At 36.4% G+C, this 27,296-nt stretch overlaps 1 protein-coding gene across 1 annotated transcript in view; it reads left to right on the top strand.

The window, feature by feature from the left end:
• The window catches only part of DOCK3 (dedicator of cytokinesis 3), a 4,843,230-nt gene that overhangs the window by 3,320,279 nt on the left and 1,495,655 nt on the right, over positions 1 to 27,296 (top strand). The gene's annotated exons all lie outside the window — the stretch shown is intronic.

The raw sequence follows: 27,296 nt of genomic DNA, 5'->3' as shown, positions 1-27,296 counted from the left end.
CATAATGTAAACCAATGTTCTTCATTTAAACCAGGAGCAAACAGTGCACCCAAACATACAATGTACCTTATTTCATTTTCATCTAGTATCCTGTGTTTTTTGTTTTAAGGGTCATCCCCCCTTACCCTGTTGATACTGAAAAAAATTGATTGAGTAAGGTATATATTTGGCAGAGATTCTCGCATGATTGTTGAATGGCATGGAAAGGGATTTCTATGGGCTGTTGCATTTTATTTTCTTTTTGAATAAGGACCTATTTTGGATATATTTCACTGTGTCTTTTGACTTAAAAGAAATCAGATATCAGATTTTTGAATGTTTTAGTAATAGAATGGATAATGGTAATTTAATTACTTAAGTGTTTTATAAGCCTTTTTACAAAAATTCTATACAGTTAGGTGATAGTAGTCATCCTAGTTTTCAGATTAACAACATTCCTAAATCAGAATTTCTGATAATCCAGAGAATTTGTAGTGACAAAAATGATTTATATAAGGAAGTTGAATTTTTCAGCTAAAATGTGAATTATAAAGGCTATAAAAGAGGGTGAGGGGTGGATAAGGCAAAAAGATGTGATACAGTTGCCACTGTGATGTTGATAAAGCCATTTAGTTGAATCCTGAGGTTAGCTGTAGAAACATTTGATATAATCAAACTAGTTTGGTGGAATGAATTGCACTGGAAGAGTAAATCTTGCTATGCTTCTACTATGAATAGACAAATTCTAACCCACTGAGGATAGTAATTCATGAACTGCACCCTGTATGTGTATTTTGCAGGGGGCAAGCTTCCCTTACCCCACAAACTTATATATACCAACTCCATGGTCACATCAACTCAAAGAAGAGGTGAGTTACCGACAGTGATTTACTATGGGGGAACTCATATCCTTGGTGGGTTGGACGTTGGGAAAGTAAAGCTCTAGATTTCAGTCTTTGTCCACCTGTAGATTATCCTCTTACAACAAGGTACTAATTCAGGATACTGAGTGCCTAAGGTACTAATTCAGGACACTGAGTGCTTGCTGTCACATTTTCTTGTGACACTTGTCACCGGGTCTGGATCACATTGTCTTAAAAGTTCGAATGTCATATGGTCGACACCATATGATTGAACGTATAAAAGTTTGAATGTTTCAACGATCACTGTACAGTGCATAATGGGAAGATTTCCCTTTTCTGCACTGTAGTGCAATCTCGGAGTTGGTATATTTAAAGAGCGGTGGTATGGGGGTGCAGGGGGTTCTCCCCCTGCTTAAACTGTTCAGGTATGTTTTTTCTTTGGTTTATTTTTTTTTATTACATTTTCGAACTTTTGAAAGTTCAATTATATATATATATATATATATATATATATATATATATATCTGTATTATATATATGACGTTCGAACTTTTAAAAGTTTGTTTATGTAATATAGACGCTTGTCACCAACCCATTGAATGAGCTTTGATGTACTGTTAATGAATGTATTTTATGCTTTAATATATGATATTATTATGCTGTTCTGATTGCATATGGTATAGTACAATAATGTGAACTTTTGGAAATTATATAACACAGAACTAGAGTCAAGCAGGTTCCCAAAGACATGTAGCACTCCAAAATATGGCTATGGCCATATTTGAACATCAGCAGGAGATTTCCATCCCAGAGACCTAGATAAATAGGTTCATAGATTAGTACTAGTATAACTGAGCTTGCGAGCCATTTTAAGCCTAGCCAATTATCCCCTGTGAGATTCAAACCCTGTACCTTGTGTTTGTAAGGCAAACACCTTAATCATTAGGCCACCCTACCAACCTTTCTGATAAAAATAAAGTGAATTGCTTTTAGAATTTGTAAACAAATGTGATCTTCCTTGATAACGTGTACCCTGCGTCTTCCTGCTACATACATTTACTTCCAACTGGATTACATACTTCTTAAAGGTCAGTCACATATTCAAACCTTTTTTATTTAACTCCTCATTACAATTCCTGCTTCTGTCTGAAAACACAGCATTTCACAATGTCATTTTTTCTTTCTCAAAATGCATGTACAATGCTAAGGGGCCATCTAAGGCAATACATATACTTAAAAAGTTTTGCAAGCACACTTTTAAATAATATTCACAACATTTAAGCTGGCCACACCAGAAAATGAATAAAGAAGAGCGAAAGAAAAAGTAAATAAACGATTTCTTAGAAGACATGCTTAGATACACAACCACACTGATGGAGCAAATAATACAGAATGGAAAGGAAACACTAACTAAATTCAGTTTGAAGATTTGTATGGCACGTGTGGTTTATAAACGGCTTCCATAGTGATTTTAAACTTAGTTCACAGTTTTTTAAGAAGATTTATACCAATTTAAAACCTATAGACTCTCAACTGTAAGAACACTGCCACTTTGTAAATGGCTGTGACTACTTCAGGAAAATATGATATTTGCATTAATTTCTATGGCTATTTTATTTTTTCTTTCTTTTTCGTGAATGTGCTGTAATCCAAAAACTGTAAAGTATGTATAGTACACAAGTTATGTCAAGTAGTACACGAAGAACAGAAGTAATTGCGTTCTTCATTTCAGGATTAGCACTGCATTCGTAGCTGCTCCTGATGGATGCAGAAATGTATTTTATTTTCCCCATAGCTGGATGTTGTTTTACAATGAATAGCAACTCGCTTACTATTAGAAAAAAAGTGACAAAACATTCAGCATTTTATGACCTTTTTATCTGCTGCAAAAAAGTACTATTTTCTTCACTGTAAACTGAATCCATTTGATATTCTGTGCAAAGATAGTAACGGTACATTTCTGTCATTCTGTTATTAGTTGTTTTCAGTGGTACTGATGACACCAGTTTGCACCAGCCTTTAGTAATATAAGATGTACTTGGCCTAATGAATTAGTTTAGAAGAGGAAAAAAAAAAAAAAAAAAGAGTAAACCACTATTTTCTAAAATACATGTCTAAAATCAGGACTCTTGAGGGGGGCAGGGGGCGAAAGTGTTGAAGTATTACTACTGTGATACAACCATCACACTAGTTGTAAAATTTGTCATTATTTCAACAGACGGTTCCTATGTTCATTCCATTCTTCTGCAAAATTAGTTGTCAGACCATCTTCATCATCAGTCCGATTGCAGCTATCATCATCATCTGTTCTCACATAACTCTCTTCTTTTGGTTCACAGGCTGCCTGGTATCATCCTGTAGCTTTTGTTTCAGGTACTCTTCCATCTTAAGCTCAGTCTCCAACTGGCATACCGAGTCACTGTCGTAGCTTTCTTCGTCAGTCCTTACAAAGGACAGGCCATCCTCAGTACTGATATTGCTGTGAATGATGCTTCTGCCTGCTGAACTGTGAAGATAGCCTGTTTTTTCTGGCATTTATTTGTGCAAGAAATGCCTTTTCAGAAGCTGGTGAAGATATCAAGTCATCATACTGGGCTGAGTCTACATTGCTTTCCGTCTCACTAATTGCTTCAGATTTCAGCTCCTTTACCAGAGATGACATCATATTTGTGATGGAGTCTGCTGCCACCAGCAGGTCATTCCATAGATTTCGTTTGGAGCTTTGAGCAAAAGCTTCTTGCACATCTCCTCCAACCCCTGTAAGGGAGTCCTGAGGGGTGTCGGCTGGAGATGAACAAGCAGACATGTCAGAATGTCACTCGGCCTTGATAAATGTGCAAAAGCAACCTTTAAAGCGGGAAAACTGCAGCAGCAGCAGGAAAACATCAGTTTGGGACAAGAATGTGATATAAAAGAACTTGAGCAAGAGTGCGTGTATAATTACTTGGGAACTGATGAAGGATCGGCAATAAAACATGAAAAAATGCATATAAAACTTAATAAGGAGTACTTTAGAAGACTTAAATTAATCCTGAAAACAGCGCTGATGTCCAGGAACAAAATTCAAGCTACAAACCAATTTGCTCTGCCTGTCCTAACTTACAATTTTGGAGTGATTGATTAGCCCCAAAACGTGTTTGATAGATTAGACATTAAAACAAGAAGGATGCTTCATGCCCACCAGATGATCTATAAAAAATAGTGCATACCAAGATTATATAGTCCCTATTTCGAAGGAGGGATGGGCCTCCTTGAAACTGATTACATGTACAGATCTGCAATCGTGGGACTTCACACATATCTGTTGACCTCACGAGACCTAAACGTAGTGAAAGTTTTGAAATAGGAGGAGAATAAATCCAAGACGACTTCTATGCTTAACCTAGCAGAAGCATATCACCATCAAGCAAGAACAGAAATCAAATCAGAAGTACATAACAATCAGACAGCAACTGAATGTGCCAAAAAAACAAAAGAAAGGATATAAGGTAAAGGATCAGATGAAAAGGCAAGAAATGTGGCAAAATCATAAATATAGTGGCAAGTATAGAAAACTTCTGGAAGAACCTCATGTTGATCAGGAACGGTTAAGGAGAGGTGAATTCAAACCAAGAGATGAAAGGTTAATATTGGCAGCCCAAGACAGTGGTCTACATACACTCTGGTTTACGATGTCAACTGAACATGTGGGAGAAACAGATAAATGTAGGTTTTGTAAAATCGAACTGGGAAAAGTCGCACACCTCGTTGCTGGTTATGACATATTAATGGCAGATGGCCTGTACACTGAAAGGCACAATAGTGTGGTGAGACTGTTGCACTGGAGATTGTGCAAACATTATGGTTTTGAAGTGGCTGAGAAGCACTGGAAACATGAGCCACAAAGCATCATAGAAAATGATCAAGTCTACATCACATGGAATCATCCATTACCAACAATTCAAAAGATAGATGCTAGAAAACTGGATATAGTACTCCAAGAAAAAAAGACAAGAGCAGCACTGATCACTGAAATTGCCACACCCAGTGACTACAGGGTCCTATGTAGGACAGACAGACACAAGGTTATAAAATATCAGGATTTGCAAGCAGAAACGAGAGCAATGTGGAAGAAGGATACCCAGATAGTTCCAATTGTAGTAGGAGCAATGGGTCTTATAAATAAAAAAGAGTCTACCATCATATTTAGATATGCTACCAATACACGTAACTCCATATGAATTACAGGAGGAGTCATTACTGGGCACATTGTGGGTGCTGCGAAGAGAACTTTTGGCTGACAACAATACTAATTTCATTAACTTTAATTGTACTTAGACTTAGGAATGGGGTCCATTTCCATCATGGTATTAGAAACCCAAAAGATTTGGAGAAATTAAAAAGGGAGAGACCATTGGGGGTCCTAATGGAGAGATGAAAAGTCTCAAGCAAAGGACAGTAGTAGTGCTGAAGTTGAATTCATCCTCAAGTCTTAGCGAGTGCCTTCGCAAGGTGGACCCTGTTTTTCACAAAATCTCACCAAGGTGACACGGATATATAGACTGTATTTATATAGCATACACCATGGATAGAAGTAAGTCAAAAATAAAAAAAGATAGCTGGGTGCACAAGTCCCAGGATAAAAAAGTGCCCAATCCTGGTAGACACATTGGTGCCAGAACAGAAACAAATGACAGTGCAGAATCCTCAAAATCCAGAAACATTCATACAATGGGGCTAGGCCAAGCCCGGGGGAGTATGGCCCCCTGTTGTAGAAAGCAATAGCAGTCCATAGAAATCACAAAAACTGATAGGCCAAAAGAAGAGCCATAAAGACGATACAGTGGACTATTGACGATAAGAAATAATTTGTGTACTGTTCCTATTATGCAAAAAGCCCAGAATTGCCAGACAGAGGATATACAAAGATTAAGAGATAAATTACAGGAAATAATAATAATTCCACAGGAAAAACTGTCAGAAGTTTCAAATAAAAATTTCCATTCATTAATACAACAGATTTTTGAAAAACAGTATATAGATCAAGAAACTTTGATCTGTGACATTTTTGAAAAGTATAAAAAAGAAATATGGACATGGAAAAGAGAGATCTGATATGGTACAATATTTATTCAAAGGAGAAAGTCAAGTTAACTAATATAGATGAAAGCAGTCACAAAGTTATTTGAAGAGAAGTACAGAGAAAGGCATTCAGATATGGAAAATTTCACAAGAAGAAAATTAATATCACAAAGATGAAATATGGAAAAGAAGATTAGTAAAACAGAAGTTAAGGAAATAGAAGTTGAAGTTGTGGAGTGTCTGCTGAGTGAAGGATTTAATGTAGAAAGTCTAACACAGACTGCATCACAGCATGATGGAGTGAGTCCCCAAAGTAAGGAGAAGCAGGAAGATCAGGAGACATCTGAAGAAGGAATACGGACATGGGAAAGAAAAGAGAATTAATATAAGAAAAACTAACCAATACAAAAAGAGCAGCACAAAAGATATTTGAAAAGAAATACAGGCAAAGGAATCTGGATATGGAAAGTCTTACAATACAAAAAATAAGACAAAGAGGAAAAGGAGATCCGTAATGGAGAAGTTACAGAAACAGAAATTGAGGTTATGAAAAACCTGCAAAGTGAATGATTCAGTATAGAAAATCTAATGCAGAAAGCACCACAACAGGATAGAGTAATGGATATCCAAATTAAGGGGAAACCAATGGAAAAGGAAGCAATTGGTCAAGTGCCATATCAAGATATTTTGGAGCCTTCCACAGGAAACCAGTATAAATGTTCAATTAAAGCTAGACAGGAATGGAAGGGACAGGAGACTGCAGAAACTGTTGCAGTCAACGTTGAGGAGTGATACGCCAGTGAGTTCTCATATGACAAAGAAACGGATGGTACAGAATGAAATTGAAGATAAGGTGCCACAGGGAGATGCTATAGAACTTTCTATAGTATGTCCTCAGGAAGTGGAAAACAAAGGATGTGCCCTTAGTTTGGAAGAAAATGAATTAAGGGAAGAGCTGCTTGACTTAATGGACAAAGATAGATATATTAAAATCAATGAAAGAAATAAACTGCAGAAGGTCAATAAAACCCCAAAAGTCAGAGATCTGATAAAACAAATGAACACAGTAATTAGAACTGTCCATAAAGATCCATGTGATATAACATAAGTAAACAGGATATGTTACTGTGCAGCTAAATTAATAACCGATAAAGTTCTACCATAAGAGCACAGGGTAGTGAGGCAAAGTAAGGGGAGAAATCAAAACCATCATGGAAGCATCGGATACAGAAAAACAAAGCAATTAAGACAAGAAGTGTCACTGTTAGAAGACTATAGAAGAGGGAGTAGATCAACAAAAATACTAAGAAAGATAGATGTGAGAAAAGCAGTGTGCAGTATTAGAACAGACCAGGACCGTTCATGCACTATCGTAAATAAACTAAAAAATTTCAGCACAGGCGAAAAAACGTAGAAGATACACAGATAAATATAAAGGAAAAATACAAAATAAGCTATTTTATTAATGACCCATAAAAGTTTTATAGAGAATTGGGAAACAAGATAAAAGGAATTGAAAGACTGAAAAAAAAGAAGAAATAGATGCATTTTGGAGAAGTATCTATGAAGATCCTGTGGAACACAACAAAGATGCTAAATGGATAAAAGAAGTAAAATAAAGAATAAAAAGTTTAAAGGTAGAAGAGATGAAATAGGATGAAGTAACAGCCAGAGAAGTTGAAACAAAGTTAAGAAAAGCCTCTAATTGGAAAGCACCAGGCCCAGATGCAGTACCTACGTTTCGGTTAAAAGTACTAACATCTTTGCATGAAGAGTTAGCCATGAGTAAGAGCTATTTATATGCGCATCCCAAACAGACACACAGAATTCACATGTGATATCTGGCCAGGGGAACTGGAGTGATAGAGGCTGCCACTGAGCCTGTAGAAAAAAGTCTTGTTACTTTCTTGCTGCAAATGATCTGGCTGACTTGTGATCAGATCCTTTGGAGTCTTTCTAGGGGAAGAAAAGCAATGCCGGTGACTGTTGAGCATACTTCCAATGAATTCCAGCTGTTGGGATGGTTCTAAATGGGTTTTTTTTGTAGTTTATAGTGATTCCTAAGCTGGAACAAAGAAGGAGAGTATAATCATGTGGCTTTACGAGTTGACGCCTGGTGGCAGTGGTAAGGAGCCAGTCATCTAGAAAATGAAACACTCGGAACCCTAGCAGTCTGAGGGGAGCTGCTACCACTACTATGCATTTGGTGAACACCCTGGGCTGTGGTGAGACAAAGGCAGGGCCGTGAACTGATAATGACTGGCTCACAGCCAGAAGTGCAGGAATGTCCTGGACTACTTGTCCATTTCTATATGGTAATACACATCCTAAAGATCTACTGAGCACATCCAAATAGTCTTTTTCCAAGAATGGAAGTATAGACTGAACTGAGACCAGACGGAATTTGGTTTGCTGAACTGATTTGTTCAACTGACCTGAGCTCCAAAATTGGTTTCCAGTCCCCTGTTTTCTTTAGCAATAAAAAGAATCTTGAGTAAATCCCAGATCCTCTCTGATCTGGTGGAACTGCTTGGATGACTCTTATTGAGCAATTTTTGAATTTCTATGACTGCTATATTCCTGTGACTGTGTGGAATGTCTGGGATTCTTCTTTTCTGAAAAGGGGATATTGTAACCTCTGGTAATAATGCTCTGCACCCATTTGTCCATTATCCTTAGCCAGGCAGATTGGTGCAGGGATCATAGTTTCCCGACTGCCTGCAGAGAAAGGCAACTGGGCCTCCTTTCAGGAGCACTGATAGGAGTTACCAGGGAAGGATTCCCTGGACCCAGATTCTGCAGGCCATTTCTGCCTCTTGAATGATTTCTTGCATTATTACTCCCCCCTCTGCCCTGGGGGAAATCACTGCCATGCGAGTCCTGGAAAGGTCCTTGGGTCTTTTTGAACCACAGCCTCCCACTTCTCTGGTTCCTGGAATAAGGCCATTCAGGAGTGGAGAGGTATACCCCCACAGCAGAAAGGGTCTTCCCGTCTTTCTCACATCTGGCTAGAGTCCCTAACTTTGGGACCAAATAGGGAAGCTCCATCAAACACGGCGGTGACTAAAGGAGACCTAAATGGCTCTGATAAATCACATAACGTGCGTCCCCTGATTGCTACACCTGAACCCATTGCTCTTGATGTCCCTTTGGCAGCATGAGCAATTAGCCTCATGGATGAGTTGGAGATAGATTCTAAGGTGACGAGCTGAGAAGCCACTTTGTCTCAAACTCCTTCAGCTATTGCTCCCTAAACAGTATTTGAAAGCTCTTTAATCAGATCTCTTTGAAGCCTAGTAAAATGTACCATGTAATTCAAGGACCTGAGAGCAAAGATTGAAGAAGCGTAGATGAGCTTCCCAAATCTACCCATTGTCCTAGACTCTTTGTTAGGAGGATGGATAGCAGGACTTTCATCAGTAAGTTCCTTTTTGGTGGCTGCTGCTATCACCATGGCATCCCACAGGAATTCCTTTGTCCCAGTGCTGCTGATCCTGAGGCACAGACAGGATGCAGTCAGATCTCCTTGGGATTGGCTCGACAGAGTCAGGTAACTTCCAAGACCGCTGAGTAATCAAATAAGATCGTCAGCAGGTGGAGAGATCCAAGACATACAGGGCTGGACATAAAAAGTCTCTAGGTATACAGATTCCTTCGAAAAGCCTCTAGGTATACAGATTCCTCCAGAAAAGGCTGGACAGTAATCCAGCCACTCCTCTGTTTAAGAATTTCTAGGATGTCCCCGAAGGAAACCTCTTCAGGGGGTGACTCAGGGGAGCCTTCCCTCTCACTGAAATCGGTATCTTCTGTGAAGGACTCTTCAGGGGAGTCCAGTGCTTCCTCTTGCACATTCTCTTTGAAGTATCACTTTGGAGGGGTGTTCTGGAGAGATATCTCAAGATGATATAACCAATGTGGTTTGATCCTGAGACTTTTGTGTCTTCTGTCCCAGGAAGAGACTGGAGGAAGCTCTGGTCGAGAGGATGGACAAGATGTTTGGTCCAACAGGGAAGGCATAGACTGTTTGCCTGCAATGGACAAGGCCCTCTCCATGGCCTGGAAGGCAGGCCCCCTGTAGAGAGATGGGAGCCCGGAACTGAAATAGACTCCTTCAGAACCATGGTCCCACCCCGCACAGAGGAGGGTGTCTCTGAAGACAAAGCCAAGGGTGAGCTTACATATGCCGTAGCACCAAGGGGCATGGAGGGCTCAAACATATCAAAGCTGAACCCTGCCCCTCAGAACTGGCAAGAAAGCCAAGACCCCAGGAGGTCTCTAGGTCCGACAAACCCGAAGAACTCAGGGTAGCTATCAGTGCTGGAGGAGGAGTTCTGACCAGCACCGAAACAGTCGAAGCCGGGAAGATCAGTACCAGGCACTCCAAAAACTCAGCTGGAGTCGGAGGAGAAATAAGCAGTGTGTGGAAGAAGGTAAGGTTCAAGAGCCAACATTGCTAGGAAGGAGGTAATCCCCTCACTTCAAGGAGCTGATCTACCAGTCTCATAATATCAGATTCGAATAAAGTCTTGGTAAATCAAACTGAAGAAGCTGATGGAGATTTTAGTAGACGTTTCTCCAAAAAAAGACTGGGAGGATGGTCCACAAAAGGATCTACTGAGGAAGAATATGTGGTACGAGGTAAAATTATAAGTGAAGGGTCTTTTGGTTCTATATGCTTGGTTAGTACCGAAGTGTAAGTGTCTTTAACTGACATTGGTACCGATGTAGTCTGCATCGAAACAGGTACCAAAGACAGTGGCGCTGAAGAAGTTGGTGCAGAAACAAGCGCCGTTGGCACAGAGGACTGAATATTTAGGCCCGCTGGTTCCGAGGAGGCTGTCAGCACCATGGGAGCCTTGGGAATTCTGCTTGGTGGTTCCGATGAGCATGTCAGAACAGACTGACTGTTTCTTTGGTTTAGAAGAAGATGATCTGGCTTCAGTTTTCAGACCAGATAAGGCGTCGTCACAGTCCAACTTAAGAAAATCTTTCAAAATTAGTTTGTTTGCAGGTTTGTCGGCCATTACAAAAAACAAAGGCCACAACACACACACACAAAACCAGTCATACTAAAAAAATCAGAAAGGAAAGTTTTTTTTTTTTTTTTTTTTAACTAAGTAAAAGGAAAAGAGCAAGAAGAAAGGAAATACCAACAATTGTATTTAAGACTACCTGAAGGTAAAGGGGAGAAAAGTACCAAGGATGGTACTTGAGAAAAACTACCCAACGGGAAATCAGAGAAAAACACACGTATGCACAAACTAAACTATCAAAAGGAGAAGTGGGTAGTATAGATATAAGGTATGCTAAAATACAAGAAAATAGGAAAATCTAACTTGCAGTTTTTTGACAATTAGCTATCACTTGAGAGATCAGAGAGAACATGTCTGGCACTATGAAGCGGCAAAAGTACAGTTTTGTACCTACCATAAATGTAGATGTTCGAGTGTATACCCTGCTGCAGTCATCACACCAAACCCCCTAGGCAAAGAGTTTAACACTGAGTATTAATGAAGTGAAACACAATAGGCCCCACTAACTGCAGAGAAAGAGAGAGACCACAGTATTCTATGAAACAATTAAATAAAATAATAAATAACTACAGAGAGAGATAGACCAAAATATTCAATGAAACAATTACATAGACAAAAAAGTCAACTGCAGTACAATCTTTAACACTTCAAGTTTGTACTTAACTCAGCTAGTAATGCAGTTGATTGTAGGTATGTAACAGAAGCCAAAAAACACAGATATTGAGCAGTAATACGTTCAAAGATATGTGACTAACACTTATAATTACAGAGATAACTACAGAGAGACACAGACCACAATATTCAATAAAACAATGAAATTGACAAAAAAATGCAGTACAATCTTTAACACAGAAAGTTTATGCTTAACTCAGCTACTAATGCAGTCAATCATAGGTGTGTAGCAGAAGCCAAACAACTCAGATATTAAGCAGTAATGAAGTCAAAGATATGTGACTAACACTTATAAATACAGATAAACCCTCTAGCTTAGAGTTTAACACTGAATATCAATGAAGTGAAAAAATAGCCCCCACTAACTGCAGAAACAGAGAGGGACCACAGTAGTCTATGAAACAAATAAATAGAAAAATAAATAACTACAGAGAGACACCCACCACAATATTCAATGAAACAATTAAATAGAAAAAAAAATAAAATGCTGTGCAACCTTTAGCACTGCAAGTTTGTACTTAACTCAGCTAGTAATGCATTTGATTGAAGGTATGTAGTAGAAGCCAAACAACTCAGATATTGAGTAGTAATAATTTCAAAGATATGTGACTAACACTTATAAATACAAAGAAACCCTCTAGGCTAAGAGTTTAACACTGAATATTAATGAAGTGAAACACAATACCCCCCACTAACTGTAGAAAAAGAGAGACCACAGTATTCTGTGAAACAATTAAAAAGATAAATAAATTAACTACAGAGACAGACCAAAATATTCAATGAAACAATTACATAGACAAAAAAATAAATAAAATGGAGTGCAATCTTTAACACTGCAAGTTTGTACGAAACTCAGCTAGTAATGCAGTTGATTGTAGGTATGTAGCAGAAGCCAAACAACTCAGATATTGAGTAGTAATAAATTCAAAGATATGTGACTAGCACTTATAATTACATATAAACCCTATAGGCTAAGAGTTTAACACTGAATATAGGTGAAGTGAAACACAATAGCCCCCACTAACTTCAGAGACAGAGAGAGACCACAGTACTCTATGAAACAATGAAATAGAAAAATAAATAACTACAGAGAGACACAGACCACAATATTTAATGAAACAATTAAATAGACAGAAATATAATAAAATGCAGTACAATCTTTAACACTGCAAGTTTGTACTTAATGTAGTGTATAGGAGCTAGCAAGTTAGGCTGGTGCACGGCAAGAGCACTTGTTAGATCCAAAATCAGAAAAAAAGGCCAGCACCAAGGAAGGTTCAAAAGTAGTTTAATAAAACTGAAACTAGACCGGTTTCAGCAGCAAGGCTTTCCTCAGTAGTATAGTCAGCAAAAAGCACTTAGTCATCATCTTATATAATGTTCTTTAAGGCATCTATATGACATCACTTCCTGATAAGTCAAAAATGCAAACAAGGCAAAAGTAATTAAAAAATACAATCAGGCAAAAGTAATTGAAAAATACATAGTTCAGTAAACAAAAAAGTTTGCCTGAGTTGCATGCATATCTCCAGATTATAATGAAAAAATCCAAAGAGACACAGTATACTGGTATATCAATGATAATAAACAAACTTAATAAAAAACATACAATAAAGGGTAAATGCCCAAAAATAAACCCGAAACAAAAAAAACTTGGGGGGCTTTTCCCTCCTGGATTAAATGATAAATTATAATTTGTAATTAACCAATACTTGCATTACGTATATGTACTTATTTCTTATCAGGTTGCATTGCTTAGGTTTTTGCATTTCAGCTCATTTTAGGATACTGTGGCTGGTATTCAACACCAGAATTCTTATAACCTGACTTTTGTTTCGGGTTTATTTTTGGGCATTTACCCTTTATCGTATGTTTTTTATTAAGTTTGTTTATTATCATTGATATACCAGTATACTGTGTCTCTTTGGATTTTTTCATTATAATCTGGAGATATGCATGCAACTCAGGCAAACTTTTTTGTTTACTGAACTATGTATTTTTCAATTACTTTTGCCTGATTGTATTTTTTAATTACTTTTGCCTTGTTTGCATTTTTGACTTATCAGGAAGTGATGTCATATAGATACACTACATTGATTTTCGTTTGTGCTGGCTGTTGGCGTTTGGGAGTTCTACCATTCAGGTAGTCATCTTTTTTGTGGATTGCTTAGGATTTTTCATCCTGGACATCGTTATTTTCGGATGCATGGCATCTACATAAACTTTCTTTTAAAGGATTGACTTTTGGTCATCCTTTTTTGGTTTTGTTGGATTATCATGTTTATCTAAGTTAACAAGTGAGTATATTGGATGCATTAACGCTGTTGAGTTTATCGTTATGCGTTTACGTGGTTGCAAGTGTTTTCCACCATCTTTGGATTGGGATTTGTTTTTCAAGGTCATTGTGGTTTCCATACTGTTTTGGACATATCAGGACTTGAGGATCGATTTGGCCTTTTGGGACATTGTTTGGAACAACTTTTAAGGGTCCTAATACATTTCAAACTTCATCTTTCCAGGTACTGTTCTTGACATCTATTTTGGATCAATTTTCATTGGTAATTGTTTTACCATAATGAAGAATTTTTCTGTGACAATCATTTAACTGTCTGGATGGTGTTGTTAAGTCGTTTTTCTTGAATACTGGACTTTAGAGAACTGTTGTAGCACAATATAACAGTGCCATTTTTCAGGACTTTTCATGTATGTGTTCTTAGTTTATAACACGTGTATATTTCATATCATTTTGCCTAGTCGTTTTCTTTTTATACTGGATTTCTGAGTACTGTTGTAGCACAATACAACATTGCTATTTTTCAAGGACATTTCATGTATGGGTGCTCAGTTTGTAATATGTGCATAATTTTATTTTATTTCATTTGATTATGATGAACTAGCCATTGTTATATACACTAGGTTGATACAATATTATTGCTTATATCTGTTCATTCCTATGTTCCTACTGATTCATGTTTTGTTTCACATTTGAGTCAATATTGGTCACATATTTTGAGGGCTTTTGTTTGCCCAGTGTTGCACTCAGGCCTTCTTTTAGAATAACTGCTGGGCATACAGTGCTGACAATAATCATCTGTACATTTATACCTTTGATAACAATTTCATCTGAGGACTGTATTGAACAATTATTGATTTCTTAATATTGTTATCTGATTTAAATAAGGTGCATAAGTGTGTCTGGCTTAAATTCATTACATATTGGTATACTCCATATGGATTTAGCCACCTCTGAACAACTGTAGGTTGTGCATTACTCAGAACATTGCATTTTAGACATTACAGGCCTTTGACTTTTGGTCTGTATAGCATTTTGCCTAGGTGCTAGGGTTAATTATTCCCTATATATAGGGTTACATTTGCCATTTATTCTGGCTTCAACTTCTTTGTGACTCTGATTGTGATTTTCTGTTTTGGACTTATTCGTGATTTGCCATTCAACCCTTAAGAATAAAGAATCCTTTCAGGGTTCATTTTTATTTTTATATCTTCTTCCTCCGGTTCATTGCAACTTATTGTCATGGATCTCAGTAAATTGTTTTCTGGTTTATGCTCCGACAAGGATGACTTAAAAATTTTTGGCATAGGAACTGAACATACAGAAAAGGTGGATTTGGTAATCATGGATCCAGTTGACGGTTCGAAAACTTATTCTTTCAATTAGGTAAACAAATTAAGATGCTTAGAACAAACATTTGGCACAGTAAATTGTTTAAAGCTTACCAAATACAGAATATATCCCTAGAGGATTGAGATGTAAAATCCAACCACTAGTGGGCACACGGATGAAACTCTGTTGAAAGATTGGCAACAAGCACAACAGGAGGCTGCCATGATTAGAGTTAATATTTTGGCCTCTTTCTATGAGAGAACAATACAGAGTAATATTATTGAAGTAGAAAAAGCATGTAACAACCTGAAACGGTTTGAACATGAGGCTAGTTTTCAGGGTTGTCTTGGCAAATTATCTAAAGAAATCTCTATTTTGGAAAATAACCTTAAGAAAAGAAATTGCATAAATTTGCCGGGATAAGGAAGACTATGATAGGGGCAAACAATTTGATTCACAAAGGGGTGTGAGGTTTGCTCATGGTACCAAGAATGCTTCATTTATACGCAAAAAAAGACCAAGGTCTATTTTAAAAAAGACTGGGCCTAGCTTTATTACCTCTGGTGAGGATTCTTCGACTACTGATACTGAGACACCTAATATTGGTGATTCTCCAAATGCTAAAAGGGGTCGAAGGACTGAGGTCCCTTTAGGGGGAAAAACACAGGGCAGGAAGGAAACACAGAGGTCAAAAACTTAGAAGAGCTCTTCATGTCGATAGTGAAGTAAATCATTCATGTACTAATATTTTAAATATTTCAAGTCATATTTTGACTGATGATCAATATCCCCTTCTTAATAAAGACCTTGGTTTCATACCTGGTTTTTTCACTGATGAAAGTATTTTGGTTTCTGATACAATGGATTTTTGTAGGAAAATTAACTTGAAATTATTTTTTCAACAACAAGATCAAACTGACAATGCTCAAAGATCATCTGATTTTAGATTTCACAAATCTACATTTAACCCTCCCATGGATAAACATGTTGCTGTTTTCCAGCAGGCGGTTATAAAGGATATACACTTCAATTTGGGTTCTGTTGACACTATAAAGCATAACATGTCTAGGAAGGAACAAATAGCACTCACACAACTCAGAAATAATACGGATATTGTTATTATTTCTGCCGACAAAAGTGCGGTGGTGGTGATGGATACTGAGTATTATGTGAATGAAGGTCTTAGACAACTTTCCAACCATCATCATTACATGAAGATGGAGATTGATCCTACTCCAGGTTTTGCGTTGCAAATTAATGAATTTTTGTAAAAGGCTGTAGAATCTGGAATTATCTCTGATAAAACCAAAACTCATTTGACGGTTAAGGATCCTACAAACAACAACTTTATCTACTTCCTAAGATTCATAAGTCCATTGATCAGCCACCAGGCAGAACGATTGTATCTGGCATTGGGTCACTCACTGAACCCTTGTCTGTTTTTCTAACTGAAAAATTGAAACCACTGTTAACATGTGTTAGAGCAAGAATCAAGGACACGACTGAATTTTTGCAGATAGTCTCCGAGTCTCAATTGGACCCTGAATGGCTTATGTGTACCCTTGATGTATCCTCGCTTTATACCAGCATCCCTCATTGGTGGGTATTAATGCCTTGGAATACTGGCTAAATAAAACCAATTTATAATACCCCCAGGGATGAACACCTTATTGTTGTGTATGGCTGAACACATTCTAACTAAAAATGTTTTTATTTCCAACAAAACTGCTATTGGCAACTACAGGGTACGGCTATGGGTGCATCCTTTGCACCCATTTATGCTGATCTTTTATGGGCTACATGGAAGATATGATTTTATATGACCCTTTGCACAACATATATCTACCTGAGATTGATATATGGAGAAGATACCTGGACGACTGTTGGCTTATATGGAAAGGAGGTGAGGAATACCTCCAGGAATTTATTCAACATTTGAATGGGAACATCTGGGGTATCGAATTCACTGTGGAATATAATAGGAGTGCAATCAGTTATTTGGATGTCAATTTAATTCGACAGGAGGATAACACTCTTAGAACGTCCTACACAGAAAATTCTCACAATATAATACCCTTCTACATGCTGATAGTTTTCATCGAAACATATTATTCGAACATACCGAAATCACAGTTTGTGCGGATGAAAAGGATTTGTTCCTCAGTGGATGATCTTCAGAGTCATCAAATGGATCTAACCAAGAGATTTTTGTCCAGAGGTTATTCCCTTTCGTACTATTGAGTCAGCAGTCAATACTCGTACTATTGAGCAGTCAGTCCAATTTAGTAATGCTAAATCCAGGGATTCTCTTCTCCAATACAATACTAAAACTCATAATGAGGAATCAGATGTATGTAGATTTGTCACCACTTATGGCAGGAATAGTGCCAATTTAGTAAATATTATTAATACTCATTGGAATATATTGAATTCTCATCCATTGTTGGAAGATTATCTCGAGAACGATGTTATTTTTCCTATAGGAAAGGCAAAACTTAGGGAATTTATTTTCACACTATAAAAAACCAGGGTCATGGATCACACTCCAACTCAAAGAACACTTACTGGAGATAAACTTTCAGGCATTTATCCATGTGGACATTGCAGTTTTGTAACTATATTTTCAAAACTACTTCTTTCACTAGTAGGAACACTGGACAAATATACCGACATACAGTTTTTTGTAACTGCAGTTCAGACTGGATTATTTATCTTGCCACATGTACATGTCATGCATTTTATATTGGCCAAACGTCTAGACAGTTTCGTGTCAGGATTTCTGAACACCTTGGTGACATTAGAAACAGAAGATTAACTAATGCACTATATAGACATGTTATCAAACATCCCACTGCCAAATTTACATTCACCATCATTGATCATATCATAGGGAATCGTTCTTTAAAACAGGTTGGCATGATATCCTAAATACCAAAGAAAAAGGTGGATCATTAAACTTGGGGGCTTTTCCTCCTGGATTAAATGATAAATTATAATTTGTAATTAACCAATACTTGCATTACGATATGTAGTTATTTCTTATCAGGTTGCATTGCTTAGGTTTTTGCATTTCAGCTCATTTTAGGATACTGTGGCTGGTATTCAACACCAGAATTCTTATAACCTGACTTTTGTTTCGGGTTTATTTTTGGGCATTTACCCTTTATTGTATGTTTTTTATTAAGTTTGTTTATTATCATTGATATACCAGTATACTGTGTCTCTTTGGATTTTTCATTATAATCTGGAGATATGCATGCAACTCAGGCAAACTTTTTTGTTTACTGAACTATGTATTGTTCAATTACTTTTGCCTGATTGTATTTTTTAATTACTTTTGCCTTGTTTGCATTTTTGACTTATCAGGAAGTGATGTCATATAGATGCCTTAAAGAACATTATATAAGATGATGACTAAGTGCTTTTTGCTGACTATACTACTGAGGAAAGCCTTGCTGCTGAAACCGGTCTAGTTTCAGTTTTATTAAACTACTTTTGAACCTTCCTTGGTGCTGGCCTTTTTTTCTAAGTTTGTACTTAACTCAGCTATTAATGCAGTTGATTGTAGGTATGTAGCAAAAGCCAAACAACTAAGATGTTGAGCAGTAATAAATTCAAAGATATGTGACTAACACTTATAAATACAGTGAACCCCTCTAGGCTAAGAGTTTAACAAAGAATATCAATGAAGTGAAAAACAATAGCCCCCACTAACTGCAGAGACAGAGGGAGACCACAGTATACTATGAAACAATTAAATAGAAAAATAAATAACTACAGAGAGACGCAGACCACAATATTCAATGAACAATTAAATAGACAAAAAAAAAAATGAAGTACAATCTTTAACACTGCAAGTTTATACTTAACTCAGCTAGTAATGCATTTGATGGCAGGTATGTAGTATAAGCCAAACAACTCAGATATTGAGCAGTAATATATTCAAAGATATGTGACTAACACTTATAAATACAGAGAAACTGTCTAGGCTAAGAGTTTAACACTGAATATTAATGAAGGGAAACACAATAGCCCCCACTAACTGCAGAGAAAGAAAATGACCACAGTATTCTATGAAACAATTAAATAAAACAATAAATAACTACAGAGAGAGACAGACCAAAATATTCAATGAAACAATTACATAGACAAAAAAGTCAAATGCAGTACAATCTTTAACACTGCAAGTTTATACTTAACTCAGCTAGTAATGCATTTAATGGCAGGTATGTAGTATAAGCCAAAAAACTCAGATATTGAGCAGTAATACATTCAAAGATATGTGACTAACACTTATAATTACAGAGAAACCCTCTATGCTATGAGTTTAACACTGAATATCAATGAAGTGAAACACCATAGCCCCCACTAACTGCAGGGACAGACAGAGACCACAGTATTCTATGAAACAATTAAATAGAAAAATAAACAACTACAGAGAGACACAGACCACAATATTCAATGAAACAATTAAATAGACAAAAAAATAATATGCAGTACAATCTTTAACACTGTAAGTTTGTACTTAACTCAGCTAGTAATACAGCTGATTGTAGGTATGTAGTAGAAGCCAAAAAACTCAGATATTGAGCAGTAGTATATTCAAAGATATGTGACTAATACTTATACATACAGAGAAACCCTATAGGCTAAGAGTTTAACACTGAATATTAATGAAGTGAAACACAATAGCCCCCACTAACTGCAGAGACAGAGGGAGACCACAGTACTCTATGAAACAATTAAATGGAAAAATAAATAACTACAGAGAGGCACAGACCACAATATTCAATGAATCAATTAAATAGACAAAAAATAAAATGCTGTACAATCTTTAACACTGCATGTTTGTACTTAACTCAGCTAGCAATGCAGTTGTTTGTAGGTATGTATCAGAAGCCAAACAACTCAGATATTGAGCAGTAATAAATTCAAATCTATGTGACTAGCACTTATAAATACAGAGAAACCCTCTAGGCTAAGAGTTTAACACTGAATATCAATGAAATGAAACACAATAGCCCCCACTAACTGCAGAGACAGAGGGAGACCACAGTATTCTATGAAACAGCTAAATAGAAAAATAAATAGCTACAAATAGACACAGACCACAATATTCAATGAAACCATTAGATAGACAAAAGAAAATAAAATGCAGTACAATCTTTAACACTGCACATTTGTACTAAACACAGCTAGTAATGCAGTTGATTGTAAGTATGTAGTAGAAGCCATAAAACTCAGATATTGAGCTGTAATAAATTCAGAGATACGTGGCTAACACTTATAAATACAGAGAAACCCTCTATGCTAAGGGTTTAACACTGAATATCAATAAAGTGAAACACAATAGTCCCCAATAACTTCAGAGACAGAGAGCGACCACAGTATTCTATGAAACAATTAAATAGAAAAATAAATAACTACAGAGAGACACAGACCACAATATTCAATAAAACAATGAATTAGACAAAAAATAAAATGCAGTACAATCTCTAACACTGCAAGTTTATACTTAACTCAGCTAGTAATGCATTTGATTGCAGGTATGTAGTAGAAGCCAAACAACTCAGATATTGAGCAGTAATATATTCAAAGATATGTGACTAATACTTATACATACAAAGAAACCATATAGGCTAAGAGTTTAACACTGAATATTAATGAAGTGAAACACAATATCCCCCACTAACTGCAGAGAGAGAAAGAGAGAGAGAGACCACAGTATTCTATGAAACAATTAAATAAAAAAAAATAACTACAGAGAGAGACAGACCAAAATATTCAATGAAACAATTACATAGACAAAAAAAATCAAATGCAGTACAATACTTAACACTGCAAGTTTGTACTTAACTCAGCTAGTAATGCAGTTGATTGTAGGTATGTAGCAGAAGCCAAATAACTCAGATATTCAGCAGTAATGAATTCAAAGATATGTGACTAACACTTATAATTACAGAGAAACCCTCTAGGCTAAGAGTTTAACACTGAATATCAATGAAGTGAAACACAATAGCCCCCACTAACTGCAGAGACAGAGACCACATTGTTCTATGAAATAATTAAATAGAAAAATAAATAACTACAGAGAGACACAGACCACAATATTCAATGAAACAATTAAATAGACAAAAAAATAAAATGCAGTACAATCTTTATCACTGCAAGTTTGTACTTAACTCAGCTAGTAATGCAGTTGATTGCAGGTATGTAGCAGAAGCCAAACAACTCAGATGTTGAGCAGCAATAAATTTAAAGATATGTGACTAACACCTGTAAATACAGAAAAAACCCTCTAGGCTAACAGTTTAACACTGAATATCAATGAAGTGAAACACAATAGCCCCCACTAACTTCAGAGACAGAGAGAGACCACAGTATTCTATGAAACAATTAAATAGAAAAATAAATAACTACAGAGAGACACAGACCACAATATTCAATGAAACAATTAAATAGACAAAAAATAAAATGCAGTACAATCTTTAACACTGCAAGTTTATACTTAACTCAGCTAGTAATGCAGTTGATTGTAGGTATGTAGTAGAAGACAAACAATTCAGATATTGAGCAGTAATAAATTCAAATATATGTGACTAGCACTTATAAATAAAGAGAAACCCTCTAGGCTAAGAGTTTAACACTGAATATCAATGACATGAAACACAATAGCCCCCACTAACTGCAGAGACAGAGAGAGACTACAGTATTCTATGAAACAATTAAATAGAAAAATAAATAACTACAGAGAGACACAGACCACAATATTCAATAAATCAATTAAAAAGACAAAAAAATAAATTGCAGTACAATCTTTAACACTGCAACTTTGTGCTTAATTCAGCTAGTAATGCAGTTGATTGTAGGTATGTCTTTCCGAATGGTTTTGAGGAATGGGAGGGGGTATTCACTTGGTGGTTACAGGTAAGGAGTTCCAAGCCTTATCCAAATTTTCTGAGTATAGACAATGCCTAGCAAATTTGATAGGTTTGTCAACAGAGAGGAGTTTTTGGCCATTGGTTCTTAAGGACTGACTGGAAACAGTTGTGTGGAATATTATTTAGTGTTGGGCAAGCAGTCATATGCTGTATAATTTTATAGCTGGTAAGAATCTATGTATATGTTCATTGATGATGTAGTTCTAACTAGTTTAGGTTTTTAGTGCTATACAGTGATGGGTTCTTAAATGGGTATTTGTTGCACATTTAGCAAATTTGTTATAACATTGTTCATGTTTAGATTTCTGTAATGTCTGGAGGTAAGTAAAGCTGCCAGTGCCATAAATATGTGTGGGGAGTCAATAAGTAGTGGTAAGTGCAGTTTTAGTTGCATTGGTGAGAACGTTTTTGGCTCTGTAAGGTATCCCCAGTTTTTGATGAGTTTTTCTTATGCAGTTTTGTATATGCAAGTTGAATTTAATAATATCATTCACTATCATCCCTAATAATTTGCTATGGGAAATAACGTCAGTGGTTGTGTTATCAAGAGAGCGGACTTTAAATTTTGTTTTTCATGCGAGGTGAACTAGGAGAAAAAAGTAGTAGTTTTGTTTTTTTAAGGTTGAGCATGAGTTGTCAGTTGCTAAGCCTTGTTACAGTGGCTGTTACAGCTTTCTGAGTAATTTTTTGGAGGTCTGCCATGCTATCAGATGTGTAAATGAGTGTGGAGTCATCTGCATACTGTGTTAGGGAGGCCTGTTGTGTGGATGTGTGGAGGGTGTTGGTGAGAATGTAAAAGAGGAGTGGACCAAGGCTAAAGCCTTGTGGTACACCAGTGGTGACTGCGAGGTACGGAGAGAGGGAGGATTGTCATTTTTAAGACCGATACCTATTGGATAGGTAGCTTTTAAACCATAGAAGCATGGGTTGAGAGAGTCCTAATGAGGACATTTGAAGTAAAAGCTTGCTGTGACAAAATGTGTCAAAGGCTGTAGAGAAGTCTTAAAGAAAGGAGGAGACTAGTTTGCCTTTATCTCTAGCTTTATTGACAGTATAAAATTACTAAAAAAGTATAAAAACACCAAAAATGATTTAATGCAATTATAAATATTGTTAGTATTATTATTTAACATAATTATGAAATTATTTATATTTATTATTACTAATATAATTATAAAATTATTTATATAATTATAAATTAGTAAAAGTATAAATTCCCCATTGAAGCTGTTAAGGCAAAACTTTTATTTAACAAATTTTGCATTAGCAAAGCACTTATTTGTAGCTCATCATACAGTGGGAATCAGGGAATTTACCCTCTTCCCACTGTACTGCAATCTTACAGTTGATATGTATAATTTGCTGTGGGTGTGGAGGACACAGTTTCCCATATAGGGGTGCAGGAGTGCTTGTCCCCTGCAAAAATGTAGATTGATTTTCTGAAAACTAGAAAGTATAAAATAATCATATGTTCTCAACCATATGAATTTATATATATATATATATATATATATATATATATATATATATATATACACACACACACACACACACACACACACACACACACACACACACACACACACACGCACACACACACACACACACACAAGCTTCATGATAGGTAATTATGTCAATGGCAAACCCATTTTTTGCCTAAATGGCTTTATCAATACTATAGTAACAAGCATGTTGCATTTTTTATTAAAAAACAAAAAAAAGTTCACCCATGGGACCAACACACACTCCAATAGAGACAAAAAGAATACACTATTCATCTTCAACAATAACTCTTATAAATAAGATACTGGTATAAAAATGTTTTTCAAACAACATATTATTATGCTGTAACATAATGTAAACCAATGTTCTTCATTTAAACCAGGAGCAAACAGTGCACCCAAACATACAATGTACCTTATTTCATTTTCATCTAGTATCCTGTGTTTTTTGTTTTAAGGGTCATTCCCCCTTACCCTGTTAATACTGAAAAAATTGATTGAGTAAGGTGTACATTTGGCAGAGATTCTCGGATGATTGTTGAATGGCATGGAAAGGGATTTCTATGGGCTGTTGCATTTTATTTTCTTTTTGAATAAGGACCTATTTTGGATATATTTCACTGTGTCTTTTGACTTAAAAGAAATCCGATTTTTGAATGTTTTAGTTAATAGAATGGATAATGGTAATTTAATTACTTAAGTGTTTTATAAGCCTTTTTACAAAAATTCTATACAGTTAGGTGATAGTAGTCATCCTAGTTTTCAGATTAACAACATTCCTAAATCAGAATTTCTGATAATCCAGAGAATTTGTAGTGACAAAGATGATTTATATACGGAAGTTGAATTTTTCAGCTAAAATGTGAATTATAAAGGCTATAAAAGAGGGTTAGGGGTGGATAAAGCAAAAAGATGTGATACAGTTGCCACTGTGATATTGATAAAGCCATTTAGTTGAATCCTGAGGTTAGCTGTAGAAACATTTGATATAATTAAACTAGTTTGGTGGAGTGAATTGCACTGGAAAAGTAGAGTAAATATTGCTATACTTCTACTATGAATAGACAAATTCTAACCCATTGAGGATAGTAATTCATGAACTGCACCCTCCCTCAAAAAAGTACGTGTATATTGCAGGGGGCAAGCTTCCCTTACCCCACAAACTTATATATACCCACTCCACGGTCACATCAACTCAAAGAAGAGGTGAGTTACTGACAGTGATTTACTATGAGGGAACTCCTATCCTTGGTGGGTTGGACGTTGGGAAAGTAATGCTCTAGATTTCAGTCTTTGTCCACCTGTAGACTATCCTCTTACAACAAGGTACTAATTGAGGATACTGAGTGCCTAAGGCACTAATTCAGGACACTGAGTGCTTGCTGTCACATTTTCTTGTGACAGTTGTCACCGGGTCTAGATCACATTGTCTTAAAAGTTCGAATGTCATATGGTCGACACCATATGATTGAACGTATAAAAGTTTGAATGCTTCAACGGAGATCACTGTACAGTTCGTAATGGGAAGATTTCCCTTTTCTGCACTGTAGTGCGATCTCAGAGTTGGTATATTTAAAGAGCAGTGGTATGGGGGTGCAGGGGGTTCTCCCCCTGCTTAAACTGTTCAGGTATGTTTTTTCTTTGGTTTATTTTTTTTATTACATTTTTGAACTTTTTAAACTTCAATTTTATATATATATATATATATATATATATATATATATATATATATATATATATATATATATATATATTATATATATGACGTTCCAACTTTTAAAAGTTTGTTTATGTAATATAGATGCTTGCCACCAACCCATTGAATGAGCTTTGATGTACTGTTAATGAATGTATTTTATGCTTTAATATATGATATTATTATGCTATTCTGATTGCATATGGTATAGCACAATAATGTGAACTTTTGGAAATTATATAACACAGAGCTAGAGTCAAGCAGGTTCCCAAAGACATGTAGCACTCCAAAGTATGGCTATGGCCATATTTGAACATCAGCAGGAGATTTCCATACCAGAGACCTAGATAAATGCACTGCAAGACAATGAGAAGCAGTCTCACGTTAGACCATAAGCCTGATATTTTATATATAAATGTGCATTAATACTGCTATACACAGGAAACATTGTTAATCATAGCATGGTGATATTATATGTAACCAGCTGAAAAAAATAAAGATGAATTACAGAATTACAAATAGCAAAGAAACCTTAGACCTCACGTGTACATCAGTAGAGAAGTAGTTGTTTTACTTCAGAACAGGATTCTATATGACGACACTCGCACAAATTGATTGCACTCTGGAAGCGGCTGTTGTTACACAGTCATGCCAATGATTTTTTTCTTCTCATTTAATTAGATGGTAAGATGTCCAAGTCATATGCTGAACATGTAAAACATGTCCCAATATGTTTACAGGGTTTGCTTTTATAAGAGTGGCCTTAATCATGGTTTTGGCATTTGAAATACATGAAAGAAAAGAGGATTGTCCATGACGTATTTATAATATGGCTCTCCAAGATGGAGTCAAATGACCTAGTAGGCTCTAGATAGAAGTTCAATAGCAAATGATGGAACCTCTGCACATTACCAAAATGTGCTTTCCCAAAAGAGCTAGCTGCGGTCAGGATTTCTACTTACATCAAGGAATAATGACTTTAAAGTCGATTATAGTTTTTTGGGGGAGTATGAGTGGGGTTTTTCCCCTACAGAATAAGTCTAAATCTAAAAACTGTGTTGATCCTGATACTTTTAATCAACACTTTTTTTAACTAAATGTTTTTTCATCACCATTCATTGGAGCCTTCTACAGTAAATTCACTAATCGGCATGTATACAGGGCTACAGTTGATGACCACAAAACATTTTAAATTTCAGAACTTCCTTAGTATTTTTATGCTTATTGTAGAAATGTTCACTGACATTAAAGCTTGGTAGCACTCCATAGGTTCATAGCTTCATAGGTTCATTGGTTGGTACTAGGCTATCAGCCCTAGGGCCTATACAAGCCTCGACATAACAATTCCCTGGCTGTTTCTTCCCACAGTATTTACTTCCCTGGACCCCTGTCTAGCAAGGCGACTGATGTGATCCCTGGGGCTGAATTTCCTATCTCCCATCCAATCATCAAGGTTCCTTTTGAAGATGGCCAAAGAGGCACTCTGCTTGACATATATGGGCAGTCTATTCCAGAGTCTGGGAAGTCTCTGGGTCAGGAACCTATCCCTCCAGCATGCTTTGCTCATTGTGATGACAAGGTTTAGATCCCTGGGGCGTGTGTCTCTGAGGGATTGGGATTTCTTTAAGTGTAGCATGTCCATCAGCTCTGGGTTTGACATGGCCTTTTATGTTAAGCAGAGATCGCCTCTGAGTAGACGATATGCAACAGAGAATAGGTGGAGTTTTTTTAGATGGTCAGCATAGGACATCTGCTTTAGGCCTGTGATTCTTTTAGTGAGGTATTTCTGCGGCCTTTCCAGTTGTTGCAGATGTCTTGAGAGGTACATACCAAATGGGCATTGTATTCTAGAATGGGTCTAATGAGGGATAAGTACAGTGGGACAATGACCTCCTTTTTTCTGGATGAATAACCCTTAGTGATG

Source organism: Protopterus annectens, chromosome 7.part0, assembly GCF_019279795.1.
Source record: "Protopterus annectens isolate FY-2018-M chromosome 7.part0, PAN1.0, whole genome shotgun sequence".
Lineage (NCBI taxonomy): Eukaryota > Metazoa > Chordata > Ceratodontiformes > Protopteridae > Protopterus > Protopterus annectens.
The sequence above is the reverse complement of the archived record's forward strand: the minus strand, read 5'-3'. Positions and strand labels throughout refer to the sequence as shown.